This window comes from Stigmatopora argus, chromosome 8 (genome assembly GCF_051989625.1).
Source record: "Stigmatopora argus isolate UIUO_Sarg chromosome 8, RoL_Sarg_1.0, whole genome shotgun sequence".
In the NCBI taxonomy this organism is placed as follows: domain Eukaryota; kingdom Metazoa; phylum Chordata; class Actinopteri; order Syngnathiformes; family Syngnathidae; genus Stigmatopora; species Stigmatopora argus.
In genome coordinates, this window is record NC_135394.1 from 15310790 (window position 1) to 15334881 (window position 24092).

General features: G+C 40.3%; 2 long non-coding RNA genes across 4 annotated transcripts in view; one reads left to right on the forward strand and one right to left on the reverse strand.

Moving 5' to 3' along the window:
• LOC144079251 (uncharacterized) overlaps window positions 1-3485 on the reverse strand; it is a 74782-nt gene extending 71297 nt beyond the window's left edge. For 2 of the 3 annotated variants that reach the window (XR_013301466.1, XR_013301464.1), the window contains exons 1-3: window positions 3038-3179; window positions 2881-2950; window positions 2622-2738 (exon numbers count right to left, since the gene is read on the reverse strand). This is a non-coding gene — a long non-coding RNA (uncharacterized LOC144079251). The other variant, XR_013301465.1, reaches the window with a different exon arrangement.
• On the forward strand, window positions 3355-20321 carry LOC144079252 (uncharacterized). The gene is made up of 2 exons (XR_013301467.1): window positions 3355-3720; window positions 20009-20321. It is a non-coding gene; the product is annotated as an uncharacterized LOC144079252 (long non-coding RNA).
• Window positions 20322-24092: the final 3771 nt, after the last annotated feature.

Genomic DNA, 24092 nt, shown 5'->3' on the forward strand with positions numbered 1-24092 from the left:
GCGGCTGCTCTTTTGGCGGCCAAAAAGGGGGTTTCCGTGGGCTCGGCTTTTTTGGAGTGTGGCGCACTGCGAGGACTAATCAGCAGGTTTTCTCCCTATTATCGCTTCCCGTCTGAGGGGAGCGAGTGCCCCTTTCTATTGATTAGTCGGACGGGAATTTAAATATTAATACGCCGCCCGGCCCCGCTTGGCGCCCTCTCGTTCTCTGTGGATCCGTCGCTGCATGGCCAAGCACTCATTTCCCAGATTAAAATAAAGGACCCTCCTCCTCTCGTTTTTTTTTGGAAGCACAATCCGCTTTTCTTTTCGGCCATTAAAAAAACTTCAAGGGAGGCAAGTGTCTCCGAGGAGGAAGATGGTCACGCCGAAGCGCTAATGGAAGGTTCCGAACGGGGGAAGAGCAAAAAAAGTATGATTAAACGTTAAAAAACGGACGGTAAATTCGTAATTTTTGATTTTGTTGATGAATAGTCATTTTTGAGGGATTAACTCGTTTGTCTGCCGTGGACGTCCGTTTCATTTCTAAGTGGGAGGGATGGCAGCAAATGAGCAAACAGTTAAAGCTCCCCCTTCAAATGGATTGGAGTTTTACTGGTGAGAACCTTGTTTAAAGGGTTTTAATTTACATTTGAAGAGCAACGTGAATGGACTTCTATTATTGTCAATGGCAAAGAAAGTTAGAAAAATGCTTATTAAAATATCTTTCCAAAGTTTATATTAAAAAAAATGACGTTCATCCTTCCATTTTGAAAATATACAATAAATAAATAATATATACTTTATTTGTCGAACTACAAGTTGGAGCTGAGTATAAGGCGCACTAGCCAAAAAATGCACAATGAAAGAAGAATGTATATGTATATAATAGGGAACAAAAGACAATAATAAGCACCTGTTTTTTGGTTTAGCTATTACCTAAAACGCACAACAAGCTGTTGGAGGTTAACGTGGAAGAAACTAAAAGAGTATAAGTCGCGGGCCCAGTTAAACTATGAAAAAAAGTGTGTTTTATAGTCCGGAAAATACGCTACTATAATAATAAAGTTTCAAAAGTACACAAAATTGCAAATTTTCAAGTACAGACAGAGTTGTACTTTATTCAAAGTATACATTTAAGTGAATAAAATTGAGTTTATCCATTCATTGGTATTCCATACCACTTATCCTCACAAGGGTCGCAGGAAATTGTATTGACATTTTTGTCTTCTTATATTCACTACATCATTCAGAAACCATTGCTTGATAAAATAATGACTTCAATACAATAAACTATTCGTCAACAATAGCCAGAGTCAGAAAACTGAACCCCGCCATTAAGGCGGTAAACGTCTGCTCCATTGGCCGAATCCAAACTGAGAATTCACTGACTCCGAATTGCGCTTAACCTATTTGAACCAAGCGCCTTATTACGCATGGAGCATCCCGACGCAAACGTAACATGAAGCAGTTCACTCCCGTCCAAAACAACGGCGACCGGTCCACTCGACCTTATAAATGAACACATTTGCCCGCCGGGCTAGCGACACGGGCTAGGGGACACGACACGAGCGCGTTAAAACAGGCGGCGGCCCGGCGAGCCAAAACGGGCCACTTGCGACCTCACTTGACACGAAAGGAGTTGCCGCGTCAATGCCCAAGCTAAGCGACGAAAAACGCTATGGCTACGAAAAATGCTATGCTACCGTTGATTGCCAATAGGCCTGCCACGCTAAGTAATTTTAGATAGATAGATATTTGACAATTGTTGTCATTTGAAACCGAGATTGATGTGGAATTTGAAAACGAGGTAGCAAAAGGCGACATTTGCATTTGTGGAGGACGACATCGTTGTATTTTAAAATATCATAAAATCAGTCATAAGCTTCACCCTCAGTAAAAAATAAAAAATAAGACTAATAAGTGCACTTACCTTGTATTTTCCCTCACACTCAGTGTCAGTTGTACATGTTTTGATTTTTCACAATGTCAGCAAATGCTGTAAACCAGCGTGTTACCCTCGTTTAAAAAACGAAAAAAGTGCACTTACCTTGTATTTTCCTCACATTCAGTGTCATTTGGACATTTTTCATTTTTTTTAGTGCAAATGCTGTAAACCAGTGTGTTTTTATGTCTAAAGTGTCTCCTTTAAACAGTGAAGATTGTGTTTTGTTATAGACTACGATTAATTCGTAGCAAGCTAAAGTGGTTACTACAACTATACATAGTCTTTCAGCATTAGCCTCAATGTAGCAAGGCTAACGCTGTACAATGTTTAATATATATGCTTCTTTATATTTTGTATGTCTTAATGTTGGTTCTGTGGTGTGTTGATAATCAATAAACATCTGTGAAAGTATTTGGAATCTCACATGCAATCAATGGGCCATATTTTAACATACGTGGGTGCCGACTGCATGTAGTTAGTTACATTTCAAGTTTAAACACTTGCTCTTGTTGCAAACAAAGTGGGTTTATAGATAGCACTTCAGAAAATAGCCCAACAGTGACAATAAGTGGTAAAATAATAGCTGATATGCCATATTTTAGCAGAAAATGCAGATAAAGGACATATGGCTGTGTGTAATCTAGTAATAAACAGTTTAGCATTAGGCTAGGCGTTAGCATATAAAAATTATTCTTACCTTGGGCGCAGAAAGCAGTCAGCTCTTTAATTTTGCTCAATGGAAATGCCAAACTCAGTGAGCCTCATCATCCTTTCCTTTGCATTTCATTTTGTCTTGGTTTGGCATAACATTTACCTACACATTAAAAGAATACAGACGTTTGGTATGGAGTAGTTAGCAAGGAAGCAAGTGTTATCTAGCAATTTACCATTAAGCTAAACTGCTGCAATAATTCGTCTCACCACGGGTACAGGTAGCAGTTAGCTCTTTAACTTACCCCACTGGATATGACGAATTCCCCGAGCTTTGACATCTTTTTTTCGTGTTTTGTTTTGGCATAAAATTTGCTTACAAGTTAAATGAGTAAATACGGTTAGCAAGGTGATAAATAGTTCAGGATTACGCTAGCGATAGCATGTAATAATTCGTCTCACCTTCGGTGGAGGTAGCAGTTAGCTCTTTAATTTATTTCACTGGACACGACGAACATGACCAGCCCCAACATATTTTCTCTAGTTTTGTTTTGGCAAAAAGCCTAAAAATTAATGAAAATTGGATGTATACTAAGAAAGCTATGTCACACGTGCTTACCTCGACCACGTCAAGTGCAGGCGTATCTGCCAAAAGACCATAAAAATGAAGCCAGATGTCAAAAGGCGGAGCTTCCGCATATAAAACTGGCAGCCATTTTGCGTCGGATCGCCCCAGTGAAATCGCTTTGGTAAAAGTGATTTTAACTATAATACTCTGAACTTGGGAATTTCTTGATTATATTTACATAACAAACAGTTTCAATGAGGGTATGACTCAGGATGGATGCTCAAGATTTTACTTAATTTACTGCATTTCAGAAATTTATGAAATCTAACTAAAGCTTTGACTATCGTGGAATATTTATCTAACAGCTCTGAAGCAAAATGGCCGACAAAAGACGATGTTCGTCCTCCATCTCTTATAGTGTGCGGAGCTCAACTAAAACGTTTGAGCCAAAATGGACGACATTACGTCATTTAAAATGGCGCCTCTGGATTATTTCCCAACTCTAAAACGCCCAAAATTAGGGGCAAAGGGGAATTTGTTCTGTTCAAGTGGCTACCTATTTGTCTACTTCTTAAAGGTAATTGCTCTTTTGCTACATTAGTGATTGTTACATTGTTGCATCTTTGGTTTAATACGTTTATTTGTGCAATAATTGAACACTGGTCGCACAAGTAAACCTATGCAGCACAGTGAACGCACTGCAAATATATTAGATGTTCATGTATATAGTAACTTTTTTTCTGCAAAATTTTACTGTGTAATTCAATGAGATGCAAATGTCGAGTCAATCATTGGATACGATGCATTGATTGGTTTTTATTTTGATTTTAGATTTTATTGACCACTCCAATATTTAATCAAGTAACATATTTTAGATTGTTGATGTCATAATATAAATATTGATTGATTACCACTTCAGATTAGGCACAGATATTTGCCTTTATATTGTATTTTTATATGGCAACCATTTTTTTCTACAATTGTGACGTTGTATTGCTTGCGTTAGATCACAGGTATCAAAGTGGCGGCCCGGGGGCCAAATCTGGCCCGTCACATCATTTTGTGCGGCCCGAGAAAGTAAATCATGAGTGCCGACTTTCTGTTTTAGGATCAAATTCAAATGAAGATTAGAGATGTATATTATATTTCCTTTTTAAATCAATAATTGAGATGTTTTTAATCCAATCTTTTCGTTTTTAGTTCAAAAATCATTTTGTAAAATCTGAAAATAAATATATAAAATATTTTCTATTTAAAAATATATATTTTGCTTTGAAAAACAAATTATTAAAAGACAATTTCCCTTACTAATGAAAAAAAAGCTTAAATAAACATTGTTTTACATCTAGACAAACTGAATATTTAGGGCTTTTGATCCAGTTAGTTTAATCCGATTTAAAAATAATAATAATTAAAAATTATATCGAAAATGGTCCGGCCCATATGAACTCAAGTCAACGTTAATACGGCCCGCGAACCATCCCGGGTTTAACACCATTGTATTAGATGTATTAAATTGTATACACAGGTTCCAAATGAATGCTTAGCTACCATTTTTAACTGATATTTTAGAGCAGGATTTTGTTTAATGAACATGCTAAGACAAAAATTCCCACCAATCATTTTAACTCCGGAAAAGGTTTTCAAGTATTTTATTCCTACTATCATCTTACATTGCCATCGCCGTTGGTGATCTTTAAAACACCATCTCGCCAAAGGTACGTAGCGGTAATCTTAGACCCGAGGTAAGTAGCTCTTAATCGGCGGTGGCAGAAGCCATTAATGCGAAAGCACAGAGGTCATTAGCATCGCTCCATGGCGTAGCGTAAAGCAATCACCTTCCGAGATCCGGCCGACCGTCTGTCCTCGCCCCCCCGCCCCTCGCCACCATTCGCCCCACGTGTGAGGTCACTTAATGATGGCCGACACGCATTTCCGACCGGGGGATCTGATTAGGACTCGCCGCCGACAAGTGTTAATCAGCCCGGCGGGGTGACCGGCCCGACACTGTTAAGGATTTTGAACATGCCCCGCTGCTCGTCAAAGATCGACCAATGAGGAGATGTGGTAGAACGTGTGAAAAATGGAGTGTTTCATTCAGAGTTGGAGTCCTTGAGCCAAAGAGCCATTTTGCCTTGGTCATTTTAATTGATCTGAAGTAACAGAGTTGTGGACCTGAAGACTTGGTGACATGGATGGCTGAAGACCACTATGTCTCCGAGTCGAGGATTTGGACTTTTATTGTAGTCCATATGTGTCAAAGTGGTGGCCCGGGGGCCAAATCTGGCCCGCCGCATCATTTTGTGCGGCCCGGGAAAGTAAATCATGAGTGCTGACTTTCTGTTTTAGGATCAAATTCAAATGAAAAGTATAGATGTATATTACATTTCTTGATTTTCCCCCTTTTAAATCAATAATTGTAATTTTTTAATCATTTTTTCTGTGTTTTTAGTTCAAAAATCATTTTGTAAAATCTAAAAATATTTAAAAAAAGCTAAAATCAACATTGTTTTAGATCTATAAAAAAACTGATTATCCACAACGAACAAACAAACTAATTTAAATTAACTTGGATTAATATATACAGACACTCAAACATACGTTTAATGTAACTTTACACAAAACTGAATTCTAATTTTTTTTTATTTTTTTTTTACCTTCGTTCTGGGCGGGTTAGTTGTTTGCCACGCCTCCACCCTCACATTTGCTATCGATGGGCTGTTTGCTGTTGTATTCCCTTCAAAATATTCCGAAAAATAATGCACACAAATGTCCTCACAATAGGATAACGCACGACCACTTGCCAACGAGAAGTAGTCTTGAATGTGCGATCACGCTAGCTAACAGGCTAAGGAAGGATAACAGCCTACCCACGTATTGATTGTGGGTAATGAAGTTTTATTCTGAGAAAGGGTGCCATTGGCTTTCAGTGTTGTGTGCACGAGTATACTTCATTACCCAGAAAACCCTCTTTTTGCCCGCGCATGCGCGTTGTGCGTTTCCTGGTCGAAACTCGTCTGAATAAACTGTTCAGTGCTCGTAGATATCTGTGATACACGAAAGAGATGCAGCAAAAAAAGACAGTGCGCTACAATGATAAACAGCGTCTCATGTCACGGCCACCTGGCTTGGTCGCATCTCGAAATTTTGATCGTATCTAGGGCGAATTATTCGATCAAAATTTTCATTGTACCTCGAATATGTTGTAGGTAGAGCTAATCGTAGGTCAAGGTACCACTGCATATGACCATCAATACCAGGCAATGAGTTGATGCTTCAATAACAAATGTACTTTAAAACCCGATCTTTTCCTAACCAATTTCAATCTTCTGAAAACGGGCCCGCCCCATTTCCGGTCCGTGAACTTCTGTCGTCGTTTTTAACCTCCGTTAGATATCATCGCCCGCAAACGTCCTCGCCCCTAATAGAAGACGTCTTTGAGTGACTGACGTCGGAATTAAGATGGAGTGTTTCGTTAAGCTCCCCGTCCTGTCGTTTGCATTTCCGAGCGTGATCGAATCAAAGCGGACAAATTCGGCGCGTGCAAAAGCCCAAATTCCCCCCGACGGAAAGTCGGCGTCAAACAAAAGGAGACGGCGCTGACAGTGGATACAAAGGAGGACGTCTTGGCGGAGGCATTCATCACGCCGCCTGATGTTTCTCCTCGGCACAAATGCTCCAGCGTGAGTGATGCTCGCCGCCATCCATCACGGGAGGACGTCGCCGGCACGCGGGGGGGGGACGACGGATTGCGGCGGGGGGGACTTCAGGGAGCTCATTAGCGCACCTATTAATCTGCGGTTTGACCCCGCTGAGAGCACACCTCAAGCTAAAGGAGACCTCAACCCGAGTCATTGGGAGATGAAAACAAAAGCTCCAGTGGATCACACCGGGGGTGAACGATCACACCAGCATGCTCCTCTTCTTTTTTTATGGCTTTCCACTTCTCAACACCTTAATCACAATGGAGTCGTTTTTTGGGGGGATTTTTCTCATTGTTGTAGTACAGTAGTGCCCAAAAATGCGGCACAATACGCAGTTTTAGTATAAGCCGGTAGCAAATTATAAACAAATACAGTGGTACCTCGACATACGAGTGCCCCGACATACGAGCAATTTGAGATACGAGTAAAAATTTTGAGCAAATATTTATCTTGAGATATGAGACTAATTTTGATATACGAGCAGACGGCGGACGCGAGAGGCTACTCGTAAGAACATCATGGGCACTGTCTTTCCCGTCGCAACTCCCTCTTTGTAATGTCTCTGCGAGCACTGGGCGGAGCGTTGCATTTTTTTCAGTGTTTTTTTTCCCTGTTAGTCAGTGCGAATGGCGGAGTGATCGGTAATACGAGAGGAGTATATACTACTTCTCGTTGGCAAGTGGTTGTGTGTTATCCTATTGTGAGGACATTTGTGTGCATCATTTTCTGAATATTTTGAAGGGAAGACAAAAGCAAACAACCCTCGATAGGTTGCATCTGAAAGTCAGGGTGGAGGCGGGGCCAATACAGCCAACCCTAGTATCAAAATTCAAAACAAAATTAGAATTAAGTTTTTAGTGTAAGATTACATTTGTTTTTTTAGTGCTTGCATCGTAATCCAAGTTCATTTAAATTTGTTTATGTTACGAGCGTGTTGCCGTGCAAAAAGTCGTTGAATATTTTCTCTGACAATTTTTTTTTTCATTATTGTTAATCACATGTGTCAAAGTGGCGGCCCGGGGGCCAAATCTGGCCCACCGCATCATTTTGTGCGGCCCGGGAAAGTAAATCATGAGTGCCGACTTTCTGTTTTAGGATCAAATTCAAATGAAGAGTATAGATGTATATTCAATTTCCTGATTTCCCCCTTTTAAATCAAGAATTGTGATTTTTTAATCCATTTTTTCTGTGTTTTTAGTTCAAAAATCAATTTGTAAAATCTAAAAATATATTTAAAAAAAAGCTAAAATAAACATTGTTTTAGATCTATAAAAAACTGAATATCCACGGCTTTTAATCCAGTTCTTCTAATCCATTTATTTAAAAAAAAATCTAAATATATCTAAAATGGTCCGGCCCACATGAAATCGAGTTGACATTAACGCGGCCCGCGAACCAACCCAAGTCTGACACCCCGGTACAAATCTAATCATATTATATATTACATCTGTTACTCAGTATTTGTATTTCCAATTGCAGTAGTATGCAGTTCATAGTTCAGATTTTTTTTTTAAATTTGCATATGTAGTACCTATATTTACGTGTGTGTATATATGCACACATACATGCACACACAGTATATGGGCTAATCTATACTTTGATTGGAACAACTGTACAAAATGGTGAAGTGAGGAGAATACGTAAGAGTACATTGGATGAGAAGTGATCCTGAACACAGGCATTTTTTCCCCTCCAAGTAAATTATTGATACTAGCGAGGAATGTTGATGCCAAGGATGAAAAGCGTCTGGCGGACCTCCGTGTCCTAGTCACTTTGGCTTTCAAGACGAGTCCCGCCGCCTGGCTGATCCTCCCTTCAGGGCCCGCCCGTGCGTCCGTGCGTCCGTCCGTCTGCCCGCCTGCCCGCCTGCCCGCCTCCGTTGTTAGCGCCCTCTCGCTCGCCGGCTACGCTGTTGAGCTCAGCACTTTGCCGAGTCAAAAACAATGTCATGCCTGCGAGGCCTTGGCGTCTCGGCGTCCTTCACCGAGCCCTCTGCGGCGCTTCATTAGCAAAAGGTAGCGGCGCTACTGTCCGCTTCATTTAAACGCAATTGATTCCTATTCGGAACTTGAAAGATGTCGTTTTGAACTCATTACCTGGTAGCAAATGATCAGTTTTCAGTGCCAATGACGACGACATATTAATGTTGGCTACTACTACTACTACTTATCTATAGTGTATTGACTACTACTTATCTATAGTGTGCTGACTACTACTACTACTACTTATCTATAGTGTATTGACTACTACTTATCTATAGTGTGTTGACAACAACTACTACTACGTATTTATAGTGTGCAGACTACTACTACTAATCTATAGTGTGTTGACGACTACTACTACTTATTTATAGTGTGCTGACTACTACTACTACTTATTTATAGTGTGCTGACTACTACTACTACTTATAGTGTTGACTACTACTACTACTTATAGTGTTGACTACTACTACTACTTATAGTGTTGACTACTACTACTACTTATAGTGTTGACTACTACTACTACTACTTATAGTGTTGACTACTACTGCTACTACTTATAGTGTTGACTACTACTGCTACTACTTAGTGTTGACTACTGCTACTACTTATAGTGTTGACTACTACTACTACTACTACTACTTATAGTGTTGACTACTACTACTTATAGTGTTGACTACTACTACTACTTATTGTGTTGACTACTACTACTTATAGTGTTGACTACTACTACTACTACTTATCAGAACTTGAAAAATGCAATTATTTACTCTATCTGGTAGCAAATGATCATTTTTCAGCGGCACTGACGACGACTTATTCATGTTGGCTACTTATCTAGGCTGACTACTACTTTAGTATGTTGAGTACTACTTATCTAAAGTGTGTTTACCACGACTTATTTTTTACTTATTTATTTATCATTATTCATTGATTATTTATCTCTTCGATTGTTTGTACTTGTTGTTATTGCGCTCTTGGTGGTGAGGCTTTAAATCTCATTATACTTGTACAACGATAAAAGCATTCAAATCAATCCTTTGGAAGTGGGAGGGCCTCCCACTTCAATGCATCCTACGACTGCCAAACATATTTCAGCTTTCAATTTACAGCCGGAGAATGAAAAGCGCAACATGATTAGACATCCATCATAGTCAATGGCACTGAAAAATGATCGTTTGCTGCGCCGTCACTTTGACCCCGTGACCTTTCACGGACAAAACCTAACAGTTCTGTCTACAGACAATAAGACCCGAACATGGGACTAACACAAGTCAGACTGAATCCATCCGAGGTGCAGAATTGATGTTTTCCAGCACACAAAAGTCAGTGCTAAAGGTCGGACATATCCGGGGTCAGGTGTGTCGTGTGCAGGTAGCGGCTTAAGAAACGCCGCCGTTGCTGTCATTGCGCCTTTGATTTCCCTCTCAGATGTCTGCGAAAGGACACTTATACATATTTCAAGGCCTCCCGGTCTACCAGGGGGAGTGGGCAGCTTTGAAATAAACAAAGGTCCCTCACCTACACTTCATATCTGACGGCCCTGATAAAAACGGCGAGAGACGAGAAGCGCCCGACTCGTCCCGGTGTCGTCGACCGGCGCCCCGACCCGTATATTTTTGCCCGCCGGGGGGAGGAAAAAAAAAGCCTTGGCGGAGTCCATCTGCGCTCCTCTTTGAGTCGGGCCAAGAGGCGCTATCGCTAGCATTAAGTTGATTAAAGTGCTCGCCCTCCAAATGCCAGATGAAAGCGGCGAGCGCACTCAGCCCAGGTCGACAAAAGAGCAAATCGTACGGCGGCTAAAGCAATCCAAAGCTTCTCCGGCAAATCATCTCTAATTGGACCTTTCTTCCTCCCAGACGAGTGAAAAGCGAGCCGGCACCGATACTTTGTTTGAATGTCATGGCAATCTTGCTATTTTCAACAAAAAGCTTTCAATAGCTTCTGAACAATTTACACAATTCTTACTTTGTCCAAACGGGAGATGCGGCAGCGAACTGTCACGTTTCAGTGCCGTCGACTTCGCTGAAAACCAACTTTCTCTAGTGAATGTACCGCATTGTTCGGACTATAAGTCGCTCTTTTTCGTATTGTTTTTTTTTCTTCATATTTTTTCACATGCATATCGTCAAGTGTAATGCCGAGAGCCTCCGCTAATATAAACGACCTGTCACAGCCGCTTGCTAAGTCTTTCCTTTGATGCTGAACATTCTTTTCGGCATCCTTTGTTGGTAATGAGATGTCTCCGCTGCCCTCCTTCTCAACTCGATACCGAGTGAATGATTTATTTATGTATTAAAATGAATAAAAAGCAAGCAAAAACATATTCTATTCATCCAGGTGAATAAATGTGAGGAAGCTAACGTTAGCACGTAAACATGTAAATAACTTCAAATTAAGAATTCAAAACAACTTGCGATATCAGTCAGGGATGAATAACGGGGCCTGATTCTTCATTTAATTCGCATCAGTAATTTTTAATAAAGAACAAAGTTGGTTTCACAACACTCGAAAAATTTTAAAAAAATTAAAAGAAATTAAAAAAATATATTTGTTGCTGTGAGGCTAGCAGAGTGCAGGGAGATTGTCTAGCAGGACACAATGTCATTGCGCCAATTTCAAAATAAGATAGTGGATACAGGAAATGCAATAACGTTTTGGGTTTTTTTGTCATTTGAATCTTGTTTGGGAGGCTAGCAGAGTGCAGGGAGATTGTCAATTCGCAACAGTAATTTAAATAAAGAACAAAGTTGATTTCACAACACTTGAAAAATGTAAAAAAATAAAAGAAATTGCATCAATAATTTAAATAAGAACAAAGTTGGTTTCACAACACTTGACATTTTCAAAAAATATATATATTTGTTGTTGGGAGGCTAGCAGAATGCAGGGCGATTGTCAAGCAGGACACAATGCCACTGCGCCAATTTCAAAATAAGATAGCGAACAAGAAATGTAATGACGTTTTGAGGGTTTTTGTGATTTGAATCTTGCTTTCATATATTGCTATATATAGATATATTGAATTTGACCTTTGTAACCTGAAAAATTCCAACGTCGGAGCTTTCGTAAATAGGCACCACTTTATTTTACGAGAGTCAAAATTCACCACGTCCAGATTAAAGCGAACAAAAGCACAACTAATAATACGCAAGCAATCCAAAGCCTCTTTGCCAAATGATCTCTAATTCAATGCTACCTTTTTATTCTTCCAAAAGCCTCCTTTTGAGAGCGGCCCACTCCAACCAAGTGACCATTAGCCCGGCGCGCCATGTTACAGTAGCCAAAAAGACGGCGGATAATTAAAGTGCGCTTCTGTGACAATGCGAGTCAAAGGCAAGCAGATGGCGGAATCAAGAAGAAGCGCTTGTTGTTGTTGTGCAGGAAATGATCAGAACGTGACAGCACTTTGCTTTCAGGTAATCTATTCCCATAATTGTCACGCCAGATGCCGTCCCCTCTTTAACCATCAAACCCCCCCACCCCCTCGCTAGCATTCCCGCCGAGGAGACGTCACGCGAGCATTACGTCTCCCGGAAAACACACTCGGCGACAGGAGCTTTGACGGCGTCGTTGCCGGGAAAACAAACAAAAGCCCGGGCGCTTAAGCAGCTGATCAATGCCCGTTCCGCCATTTTTTTGTCAAACCACGACGTTTCTTAGCTCAGAAGAGGTGCCAAGCGCGCTCCAAATTAGCCTTCAAGAGCGACTCCCGGCACGACGGTAAATAAAGGGCCAGCATAAATTACCTTTTGCGTGTCAATCCCCTGGTTTTTTTTTCTATTTTTTTTGTTAGCGCTCATTCGTCTTGCTCGCCGGATGAAATGAAAACCGTACAGGCGGTGACTGGCGGCGTTCGACTGACACTTGAAAACCATGGCGGCCAAACTTTAGCCGCTGGAGGAGGAGACAGGTGGTGTTTATGCAGATGAATGAGCGCATTATGGCGCACGCGCTTCCTCCTGCTTTAAACATTAGCGTTTCAAATGTGACAAATCAGATCTTCATCTCCGACGCTAACTCGCCCGCTGGCCAATTTATGTCGGCGTGTTCGGAGAATGCCGTGTTGGACACGAGTACAGTGGTGCCTCGACTTGTGAAATGAATTCGTTCCAGAAGTGGGTTTGTAACTTGAATTTTTTTTTGTAAGTAGAGTCGCATTTTATATGTAAATGACCTCATCCGTTCCACCATTCGCAGTAGTACCACCTGTAAAACTCAGTTTGGTTGGCAGGCCACAATATCAACTAGATATCATGTGGGCCGAATAAGTGGATTGGCTACCATTGATGGCAATAATTGTCCAATCTGTTTTGACCGGGAAGGCAGGTAGCAACTAGATTGTTTCGTGTGTAACGAAAGGGAGCTTGCACACCACTAATGGAACTCGTACCACACTTTGAGAACCATTGACCCAGTGTATATTTTTTTTATACAGTCGTACCTCGAGATATGAGCTTAATTCGTTCCGGGACTGAGCTCGTATGTCGATTTTACTCGTAACTCAAATGAACGTTTCCCATAGAAATGAACTAAAAACAAATTAATTCGTTCCAACCCTATTAAAAACACCCAAAACAGGATATTGGATTGGAAAAACATTTTTATTTGTTCTAATTTGCCATCTATTAACAAAGTAACACATAAATAGTGGTTTAATAGTACTAAAATGTGTTGAATAGTACTAAAATGTGTTGAATAGTACTAAAATGTGTTGAATAGTACTAAAGTGTGTTGAATAGTACTAAAATGTGTTTAATAGTACTAAAATGTGTTTAATAGTACTAAAATGTGTTAAATAGTACTAAAATTAGACAGATTTTGTGGAGGGCAGAGAGACTTTTTGCATGGCAACGCGCTCGTAACATAACATAAACAAATTTAAATGAACTTTGATTATGATGCAGACACTCAAAAATAAGTTTAAGCTAACTTTACACTAAACTTAATTCTAATTTTGTTTTAAATTTTGATACCTTTCTTCTCCCTCGTTGGCTCTATTTGCCCCACCTCCACCCTGACTTTCAGATGCAAGCTATGGAGGGTTGTTTGCTTTTGTCTTCCCTTCAAAATATTCCCAAAATGATGCACACAAATGTCCTCACAATAGGATAACGCACGACCACTTGCCTACGAGAAGTAATATGTACTCCTCTCGTATTAGCGATCAAGCTCTGCCATTCGCACTGACTAACGGGAAAAAAAAACCTGAAAAAATGTCCGCTGTATGCTCCTATATCAATTTTTGTCTCGTATCTCAAGATAAATATTTGCCCGAAATTTAACTCATCTCAAATTGCTCGTATGTTGTGGCACTCGTATGTCAAGGTACCATTGTATTGTTTGACAGCATGGTTGGGTGGCATATCTGTGTGTTTCTGAATTTGGCGGCGTATAGCTTGTCCTAGAGAGCACATGTGTCAAAGTGGTGGCCTGGGGGCCAAATCTGGCCCGCCACATCATTTTGTGCGGCCCGGGAAAGTAAATCATGAGTGCCAACTTTCTGTTTTAGGATCAAATTAAAATGAAGAGTATAGATGTATATTACATTTCCTGATTTTCCCCCTTTTAAATCAATAATTGTAATTTTTTAATCATTTTTTTGTGTTTTTAGTTCAAAAAACATTTTGTAAAATCTAAAAATATATTTAAAAAAAAGCTAAAATAAACATTGTTTTAGATCTATAAAAAACTGAATATTCAGGGCTTTTAATCCAGTTCTTTTAATCCATTTATTTTAAAAAATCTAAATATTATATCTAAAATGGTCCGGCCCATGTGAAATCGAGTTGACGTTAACCAACCCGATTCTGACACCCCTGGCCTAGAGTTTGCGCGAAAACACGACAGAACGAAAAACGCGGCTAATGCTAAAGCGAGAGCAGATCGCTCTGGACGTTTATGGACTGCGCGCCAAGACGGAATGAATCCTTCGCTCCACTTTGTCCGGGCGACACTCTGCGCCGTGGGTGCCGCGCTAAAGTCTCCATTGTCTGAGTCAACTTGACCTGACCTAGCTGGTTAAGCTGCGGCATTGTACGCGGCAAATCGCTTCAACCACGGGGGGGTGCGCTTTGTGTGGCTGCGGGCACAATAACGCGTAAGCAGCGCTAATGCGCAGAAAGACCAGTTTTGTCTGCCATTTTATTTGCGGATAGCTGAGGAAACACAAAGGCCCGTGTAACATTGTCTCCGCATCCACTTGGCAACATGGACGCCATTTCTCACCGGCGTTTTACGCTACCCCAGACACGATGGGAAATTAATCACAAAGTCCCATTTTGTGGCTATTAGTGCTAAACCAGGAAACTGATGCTTATTCATCGTCGATGTCCACCATTATATCGACGTGGCGACCAATCTTCTTTGTTCTTAAGTCCTATCCGGCTTCCCGAAACTGCACGATTTCATGGCGAACGTGGAGCGGCGACACTTAGCGCCTCGGCAGGCCCAGACTGGCCCAGCGCCAGTCTTCGCGCCCGCCTCGCCGAGTTTATCTTTTTTCCCCAAAAATGTAATTAGGTGCGACCGCCAAAGCCTCCGTCGTGTTCAAAACAAAAACGACGCAAGCGAAGAGAGGTCAACTTCATGTTGGGCCTCCAGAGACGCAAGTTTCTGTTAGGACGCCGTCTTATTACACAGGTGATGGGGAATTCCATTCTCGCGCTTCACGCCGCTTGGATGATTTTTTTTTTTTGCGGCGAATGAGAGTTGGGGGTCATTCTGGAATTGGGGGGCATTTTAGCCGTTAAATCTTCAATAATCTTCTGAGTAAAAAAGTAAATAAAAAAATTCAAGTTGTGACATACATGACTTGAGTCTACCAGAAATTATATTTACATTTTAGGGGATGTTTGACGCTTAGAAACTTGGGTAATTTTTGTATCTTGGGACATTTTTTTTCCCAACGGGGCTTTTTTGTAACCTGGATCAGTGGATCAGTATGTAGAGGCATTTGTAAGTAGAGGCATTTGTAAGTAGAGGTACTATGGTAGTATCCTCATAATTACCAATAAGTCATCTCCATTTGTCTAAATCCTTCACACATTTTCCATCTGCTGATCCCTGTCATGCTCGCGGGGTGCTGGAGTTTATGCTAGCCAACATTCATTTTTTTTGTATCCTGACTATTTTGTATGTAGAGGCATTTGTAAGTAGAGGTACTATGGTAGTGTCCTCATAATTCCAAGAAATCCTCTTCATTTGTCTAAATTCTTCCCACATTTTCCATCTGCTAATCCCTGTCATGGTCGCGGGGTGCTGGAGTTTATGCTAGCCAACATAGCAAAATTCCAAGGCCCCTTTTTTATAGTTACGTCGGCGGCTTGTGAGTTATGGCGATTTGTAACAATATCAGAAACAAAAATCTTATTTACATTTTCTGTCTGCTAATCCCAGTCATAGTCGCGGGGTGCTGAAGCTTATGCTAGCCAACATAGCAAAATTCCAGGGCCCCTTTTTTTTAGTTCCATTGGTGATTTGTGAGTTATGGTGATTTGTAACAACAATATCGGAAACAGAAAATGTATTTATATTTTAGGGGATGTTTGACATTTTGAAACTTGGGTAAATTTTGCATGTTGAGACAAAATGTTTCCCATCAGGGCTTTTTTGTAACCTGGATAATTTGTATATAGAGGCATTTGTATGTGGAGGCATTTGCAAGTAGAGATACTATGGCAGTGTCCTCATAATTCCAAGTAGGCATCTCCATTTGTCTAAATTCTTCACACATTTTCCGTCTGCTAATCCCTGTCATAGTCGCGGGTTGCTGGAGTTTATGCTAGCCAACATTCTATTTTTTGTAACCTGAATATTTTGTATGTAGAGGCATTTGTAAGTAGAGGTACTATGGTAGTGTCCTCATAATTACAAGAAATAATCTCCATTTGTCTAAATTATTCGCACATTTTCCGTCTGCTAATCCCTGTCATGGTCGCGCGGTGCTGGATTTTATGCTAGCCAACATAGCAAAACTCCAAGACCCCTATTTTTAGTTCTATCGACGGCTTGTGCATTATGGCGATTTGTAACAATATCAGAAATAGAAATCGTATTTACATTTTAGGGGATGTTAGACGTTTCGAAACTTGGGTAAATTTTGTATCTCGGGACAAAACGTTTCCCATCGGGGATTTTTTGTAACCTTTTTTTGTATGTAGAGGCATTTGTGTGTAGAGGCATTTGTAAGTAGAGGCATTTGCAAGTAGAGGTACTGTAGTAGCGTCCTCATAATTCCAAGAAATCATCTCCATTTGTCTAAATTCTTCACACATTTTCCGTCTGCTAAACCCTGCCATGCTCGTGGGGTGCTGGAGCTTATGCTAGCCAACATAGCAACATTCCAAGGCCCATTTTTTTAGTTCCATCGACGGCTTGTGAGTTACGGCAATTTATAACAACATCGAAAAGTACTCCAAGGAATGCACATTTCCCCTAAAAAGAAAGTGTTTTCATCTCCGAGTGTTTTTTTGTTTTTCAATGAATAACTTTGAGGATTCCCCCCTTAATCGTTTGTATTTTTCTGACAGCTAGCGCAACCGCTAGCACTTGTTTTCCCCCCATTTTCTTTGCGGATGTCATCAGCCGGCTGCTAATTACAGTCGGCGTCCTGCCCGCCAGCCAGCACCTTATCCCCGCCACGAACCGCGCCAACACTAATTGTTCCATTACATCAACAATAAGGCGTCGTCAGAAGAACAAAAGAAGCCCGAGAAGAAAAAGAAACGAGGTAGCGCCCAACTCCAACACGCTAATTTTCATTAACCCCGATCTCTGGTCGCTTTCATCATCCGCCGCCTTCCCGCCTCATCATCATCATCATCTTCCTCCTCGCTGGCGAAGAACTGGAATTATGCACCGGCTAATTATCCAAAGAGTTCCTCATTAGGCCGTTTCCAATCCCACCTTAGATCAACACTTGGACGGACCTGGTGGATTTTTTTTTCCGTTCCCAACGGCGGTTGAACAAACAATGGGCGCAAAGGATCGGGTGTTACACTTGGAGCCCAAGTGGAAGAAGCACAGGGTAAACAACTGCTCATCTCCAGCACCCTCGCGCGACTTGGCTTCCATTTTTATCCCGGTTTAGGTCAGGATGTTACAGAGAGATCTGAAGCCGGGGGACTCGGACAAAAAAAACCCAAGCCGACGATCAAATGTGCATACCTGGCAACCTATATTATTTTACCGTATTTTATACGTTTTTGATCACCACAACTTTTGTATGGGATTTTTGAAGTACGTTTTTTTTTGTCAAACGCTCATACCTGGCAACCTACACGATTTTCCCGTATTTTATACGTTTTTTGATCACTACTTTTGTATGTTTTTTTTTTTTTTTGTCAAATGCGCATACCTGACAGCCTACACGATTTTCCCGTATTTTATACGTTTTTTTATCACTACAACTTTTGTATGGGATTTTTTTAAAGTAGGTTTTTTTTTGTCAGACGCACATACCTGCCAACCTACACGATTTCCCGTATTTTATACGTTTTTGATCACTACAACTTTTGTATGGGATTTTTTAAGTAGTTTTTTTGGTCAAACGAGCATACCTGGCAACCTACACGATTTTCCCGTATATTATACGTTTTTGATCACTACAACTTTTGTATGGATTTTTTTAAGTATGTTTTTAGTCAAACGCGCATACCTGGCAACCTACACGATTTTCCCCTATTTTATACTTTTTTGATCACTACAACTTTTGTATGGGATTTTTTTAGTGAGTTTTTTTGTCTAACGTGCATACCTGGCAACCTACACGATTTTCCCGTATTTTGTTTTTTGATCACTACAACTTTTGTATGGGATTTTTTAAAGTAGTTTTTTTGGTCCAACGCGCATACCTGGCAACCTACGCGATTTTCCTGTATATTATACGTTTTTGATCATGCAATTTAGCATATTTGAAGCTAATTATTTGGGTTTTAACGCCCGCCGTCGGCCAAAAGGCGGCTTGGCATCGCCGCGTTAGCAATTAGCAGCTAGCCACGGAAGAAAGCGTCGCCGCTTCACACTTGCGTTCAACAGGAAATGGCTGGAATCAGCGGCAAAAAAGACAAATGGAGTTGGCAGGGGAGAGTGGGATGGAAATGATCCCGTATGTTAATTTGGTGTCCTTTTGTGCCAAGATACTGTTTGCTAATAAGATCCATCTTGTCTGTGACATTAAAATGAGATTTACACGCTGTCCCTCGACGGCAAATTGGGATTTACTGTCTCCATCAGGTATGGCGACTGATTCATATTTAATATGCGTGAAGTCCAGAAGGCACGAGGGATTGATTGGTTGAATTCTAGCGGAAGTTACGTCACCGTCAAATCATTCTTTTAGCCAAAAATGTATGAAAAGGATTGATTACCAATTGTGCTACCTAGATTTGAGCCATTTTTTGGGGAAAATTATACTATATGATGTATTTGTGTACAACATTTTAGCGTTTTGGTTGATTTCGGTTTAGAGACGGCATGTCATTTTTCCAATTTGGCTAACGAATGGCTACATTTTGATTTGTTGACTCCCAATTTCTTATTTATTCCGTCTAAGTGTTAGCATTTTCCCTCTCTGCTTCCAAAATTTTCCTCAAATTTGCTAACCAAAGGCTTCCTTTTGATCGGATTGACTCCAAATGTCTTGCAAGTACCCCGATTTCTACCACATTCTCATCGCTAAATGTTAGTATTTCCGCTCTGTTTCCGAATTTTTCGAATTTACGTCAAACAATGGCGATCAATTCTCCCAAATTCGCTGACCATAAGCTTCCTTTTGATGGGATTGACTCCAAATTTCCTGAAAGCACTCCAATTTTCACCACATTTTCCTCGCTAAACGTTAGCATTTCCGCTCTCCGTTTCCGAATGTTTCAAATTTACACCAAGCGATGGTGATGGTGATGGATTCTCTCAAATTTGCCGATCAAACACTTCCTTTTGATAGCATTGACTCCAAATTTCTTGAAAGCACACCAATTTTCACCACAATCTCATCGCTAAACGTTAGCATTTCCGCTCTGTTTCCGAATTTTCAAATTTACATCAAGCCATGGTGATGGATTCTCTCAAATTTGCTTCCTTTTGAAGCAATCACCTTAAAATGTCTTGGAAAACCATCACCGCTTTACCGCTGTTCGCCATTTCCCAGTTTCCGATTTTTTTTTTATTTTGATTTTGGTAGAGGTGACAGCGAGCGTTTCTCCAAAATTGACCAACGGCAACCTTTTGATGCGCCCTGGCTCGTCAGCCTTCATCCCTCCTCCTCCTCTTCCTCCTCCTGGCGGCGTCGGCGTTCCACCGCCGCCGCCGCCGCTCCGCTCGGCGGGGCTGTCACTTGGAAATGGGACGGCGTCAGATCTGTTACTTTAACCTTGAAGCAATTAGCCGCGGCTGAGCCGTAATGAATCCTGACACGGCTCCTCTGTGATGAAACCTCTAATTGCTCGGTGGGAAGAAATATAAAAAAAAAATGAAGCTTTTGACATCAGCCCTGACAGACTTGAATTATTTTTATTTATTTTTTTATCCTCTCCATCCCTTCTTGGCGGTCGGCCCGGACGCGACTTGAAAGCCAACGTGGCCCGGGCGCCGTCGGCCGTCCCGTCGCACGACAAAGACGACCGCGGCGAGGCAAACCGGCTGCCCGGGCCAAAGTGATGAGGCCCGTTTAAGCCGCCGCGATGCACGCCATCCGTCTGCGAGGTCGACGCCCCCGGATGCTTTTCTATTTTTTTTATTCCCAACACCCACCAGCCACTTCCGCGAGCGACCGTTTTAGAACATTTGTGGGCAGGAGCGTCAGGAAAACGCAGGCGAATTAAAAAAAATACGACGGCGTGACCTCGGAGGTGAACGTTTGATCATCTCGCCCGCTTTTGATTAGTCAGGCCCGTCGTGTCTTTGATGAACGTCATGCCTGACTGAGCCCGAGAATCGTTTCTTCAAGCGCATGCTAATTTTTTTTTTTCTAAAGACGGGGAAAAAAAGGTGATGGGGAAACCAAGTGAATAAAAATGATGGGTATTTTTTTTTATGTAGATGATCAATTATTAAGATTGTGTCGAAGATTGACGTCTAGTCGTTTTAAATTACATTGGAAGGAAATTTGGTTTTGAATGTTAGCAGCTTTTAGCTCGATTTAAGGTTGATTTGGGGAATATTTGACTTGAAAACAAAGAAAAACCTGCTTAAATGATTGGACGCTTATAGTCGTTAATGTCAGTGAAGGAGTTAAAAAAATAGGGAATTTATCAAACTTTTTTGGGGCCATTTTTGTCAATGTGTCCAAATCACTTGAATGTCATAAATGAAAAGTTGACGTTAAATTTACCAGGATAAATAATTCAAAATATTTTTGCCCATTTTTTTCTTGCAATAAGATTATTTTAATTTCTTTGGATAAATAATTCAAAATATTTTTACCGATTTTTTTTTTTTTTTTTTTTTTTTTTTTTTCTTGCAATAAGATTATTCAAATTTTAATTACACTGGCAATTAATGACGTTAAATGTATTTGGATAAATAATTAAAAATATTTTGGCCCCTTTTTTTCTTGCAATAAGAGTATTTTAATTTTAATTACACTGGCAATTCATGACGTTAAATTTATAAGACTAAATAATTCAAAATATTTTTGCCCAATTTTTCTTGCAATAAAATTATTTTAATTTTAATTACACTGGCAATTAATGAATAACATTTTGAAAAATGTTGTTAATTTAAAAAAATAAAATTATATTCACCTAAAAAAATTTTTTTTTAAGTCAAAATGTATGAAATAATCTGCCCATGACTAAAAAAAATTCTGCTTGGGAAAATTAAATTTTGCAAAAAAAAAAAATTATTCATCACAAGCCATTTTTGCTAGGAGAATCTCCCATTCAAAGCAGATTGGACATTTCATCAAAATGACAAAACTGAATATCAGGTTTCAATCCAAATTGGATTAAAACATAATGGACTCAATGTAACAATGTGGCTGACATATTTTTCAGAAAACCTTGGGGGGGTGCGGGGTCAGAAAATGTGAGGTTTTTTTTTAAGTTAGCGGTGTAAACATTTTTTTTTTTTTTTAAATACTTGGACATTTTCCTGCCATTTTCCCCGAACATTTAGAGTCCAATCGGTCAGCGTTGTTGTCTGAAAGCAACAATGTCGAAAAATTCCGCACAGATATTTTGGGTGCATGCTCGCAGGGGCGGATAAGAGGGGGGCCGGCAACTGGGGGGCTGGGGGGGGCTTGACGAGGGAGGCGGGGTTAAGACGCTGTTTAGTGAGTGATGTCGGCAGATGTGATAATGAGAGGCCAAGCAGAGCAAGTGTTAGCTCATTATTGTCATGAAAAAGATATGGCGGCGTTACATCAGCGCGCGCTCGGGAAAAAAGTGGCAATTAAAGGAGCCTCGCCAGCTTCCCGCTGCAGGCCAACGCGCCGGAGAGAGCCACCGACAAAGACTCCATCTGTTGTCAATAAACGAGCAAAGAAAGAAAGAAAGAAAGGAAAGAGGCCTTAATCCGCTTTATTCGCGTCTGCTGCCCTCCGCGTTACACGCAATTCTTCGCCGGCACGCCGTCATCTCTCCCGTCTGTTGCTCCGTTTTTGGGAGTCTTGACATCTTTTTTTTAGCCGCTGTAGTGATTTGTTTTTGGTGGTGGAGATTTGGATTTTTATTGACGTCGGAAGTTAGTCTTTTTGTAAAAAAAAACTAAGGGAGTGAAGTAATGTTGAATAAATTTGACAGAAATCTTGACATTTTTTGTAGTGTTTTTTGCTGTTGATTTGGATTGACGTCAAATGATAGTCCTTTTTGCAAAAAAACAAAGGGAGTAAAGTTATGTTGAATAAATTCGTCAGAAATCTTGACATTTTTTGTAGTGTTTGTTTTGCTGTTGGAGATTTGCATTGACGTCAGATGATAGTCCTTTTTGCAAAAAAACAAAGGGAGTAAAGTTATGTTGAATGAATTCGTCAGAAATCTTGACATTTTTTGTAGTGTTTTTTGCTGTTGATTTGGATTGACATCAAATGATAGTCCTTTTTGCAAAAAAACAAAGGGAGTAAAGTTATGTTGAATAAATTCGACAGAAATCTTGACATTTTTTGTAGTGTTTGTTTTGCTGTTGGAGATTTGCATTGACGTCAGATGATAGTCCTTTTTGCAAAAAAACAAAGGGAGTAAAGTTATGTTGAATAAATTCGTCAGAAATCTTGACATTTTTTGTAGTGTTTTTTGCTGTTGGAGATTTGGATGATAGTCCTTTTTGCAAAAAACAAAGGGTAAAAATTAAATTTGATTCAATTGGAATGTGAAAAATGGCTTAAACTTTTATTGAAAATAAATAAATTCACTCCATTATTTCTCCAATGAACTGACTTTTATAAAAAGGAAAAAATGCTTTATGGACAAAAACTGCAATTTACCACTTTAAAAAAATCGAGAAAATGTCTTTCATTAAAACAATTACAGTGGCTCACGGTTTTTAAAGTGAACTGATAACTCAAATGCGCACACCCTCACGTTTCAGAAACAAATGTTCTTCCCTAACTTTCAAAGACGGCGACAGACGTCCAATCATTTGAAAAACACCTAGCAGATCATTTCTTTTAACACCCCTGCATACATACTCAATGGGTTGACCCGTTTTGACCAAATCTGCGCTAATAACGAAATGCATTTATCTTTTTCTGGGGCTGTGGCCCTTTGCGCTTGCAATTTTTTCTTTCCAGTCAATTCCGAAGCTTCCGGCGTATCGTAAAGAAAGCCATATTAGAAATATCTGAAATGAAAAGTGACGTCAAGTGTGTATGGATGGGTCTTAAAACGTGTTGTGCATGGAGTGTTTCCCGTGTGAAAAGCTCAACCTGCCAGTCAGCTTCACGCTGTCACTTTGACTCTCACTCAAGTGTGACCCACTTTAAACAAGTGACTGCCACTTTTTTTTATTTGCCGCTTTGTTTGCACCACCACTTCACCGCTAATTAAAAAAAAACACCCACACACTTAACAAATCCCTTTAAATTTCTTCTTTTTAAAAAAAAAAGTGTTTGGATGTAATATTTCATGTGCTTTTTAGTTTAAAGGCGTCTAATGGATGAGCAGGTATCTATGCCGCCACATTAATTCTGTTTGGCTTGCAGGCTGTTAATGAAGCGCAAAGCCCCCTCCCTCCCACTGAAAAAAAGCCCCCCGCCCTCCCTCACAGTGCAATAAATAAATCATAACGCGCAGAAGTCATGCATATGAACAACGTGCACAATGTCAGCT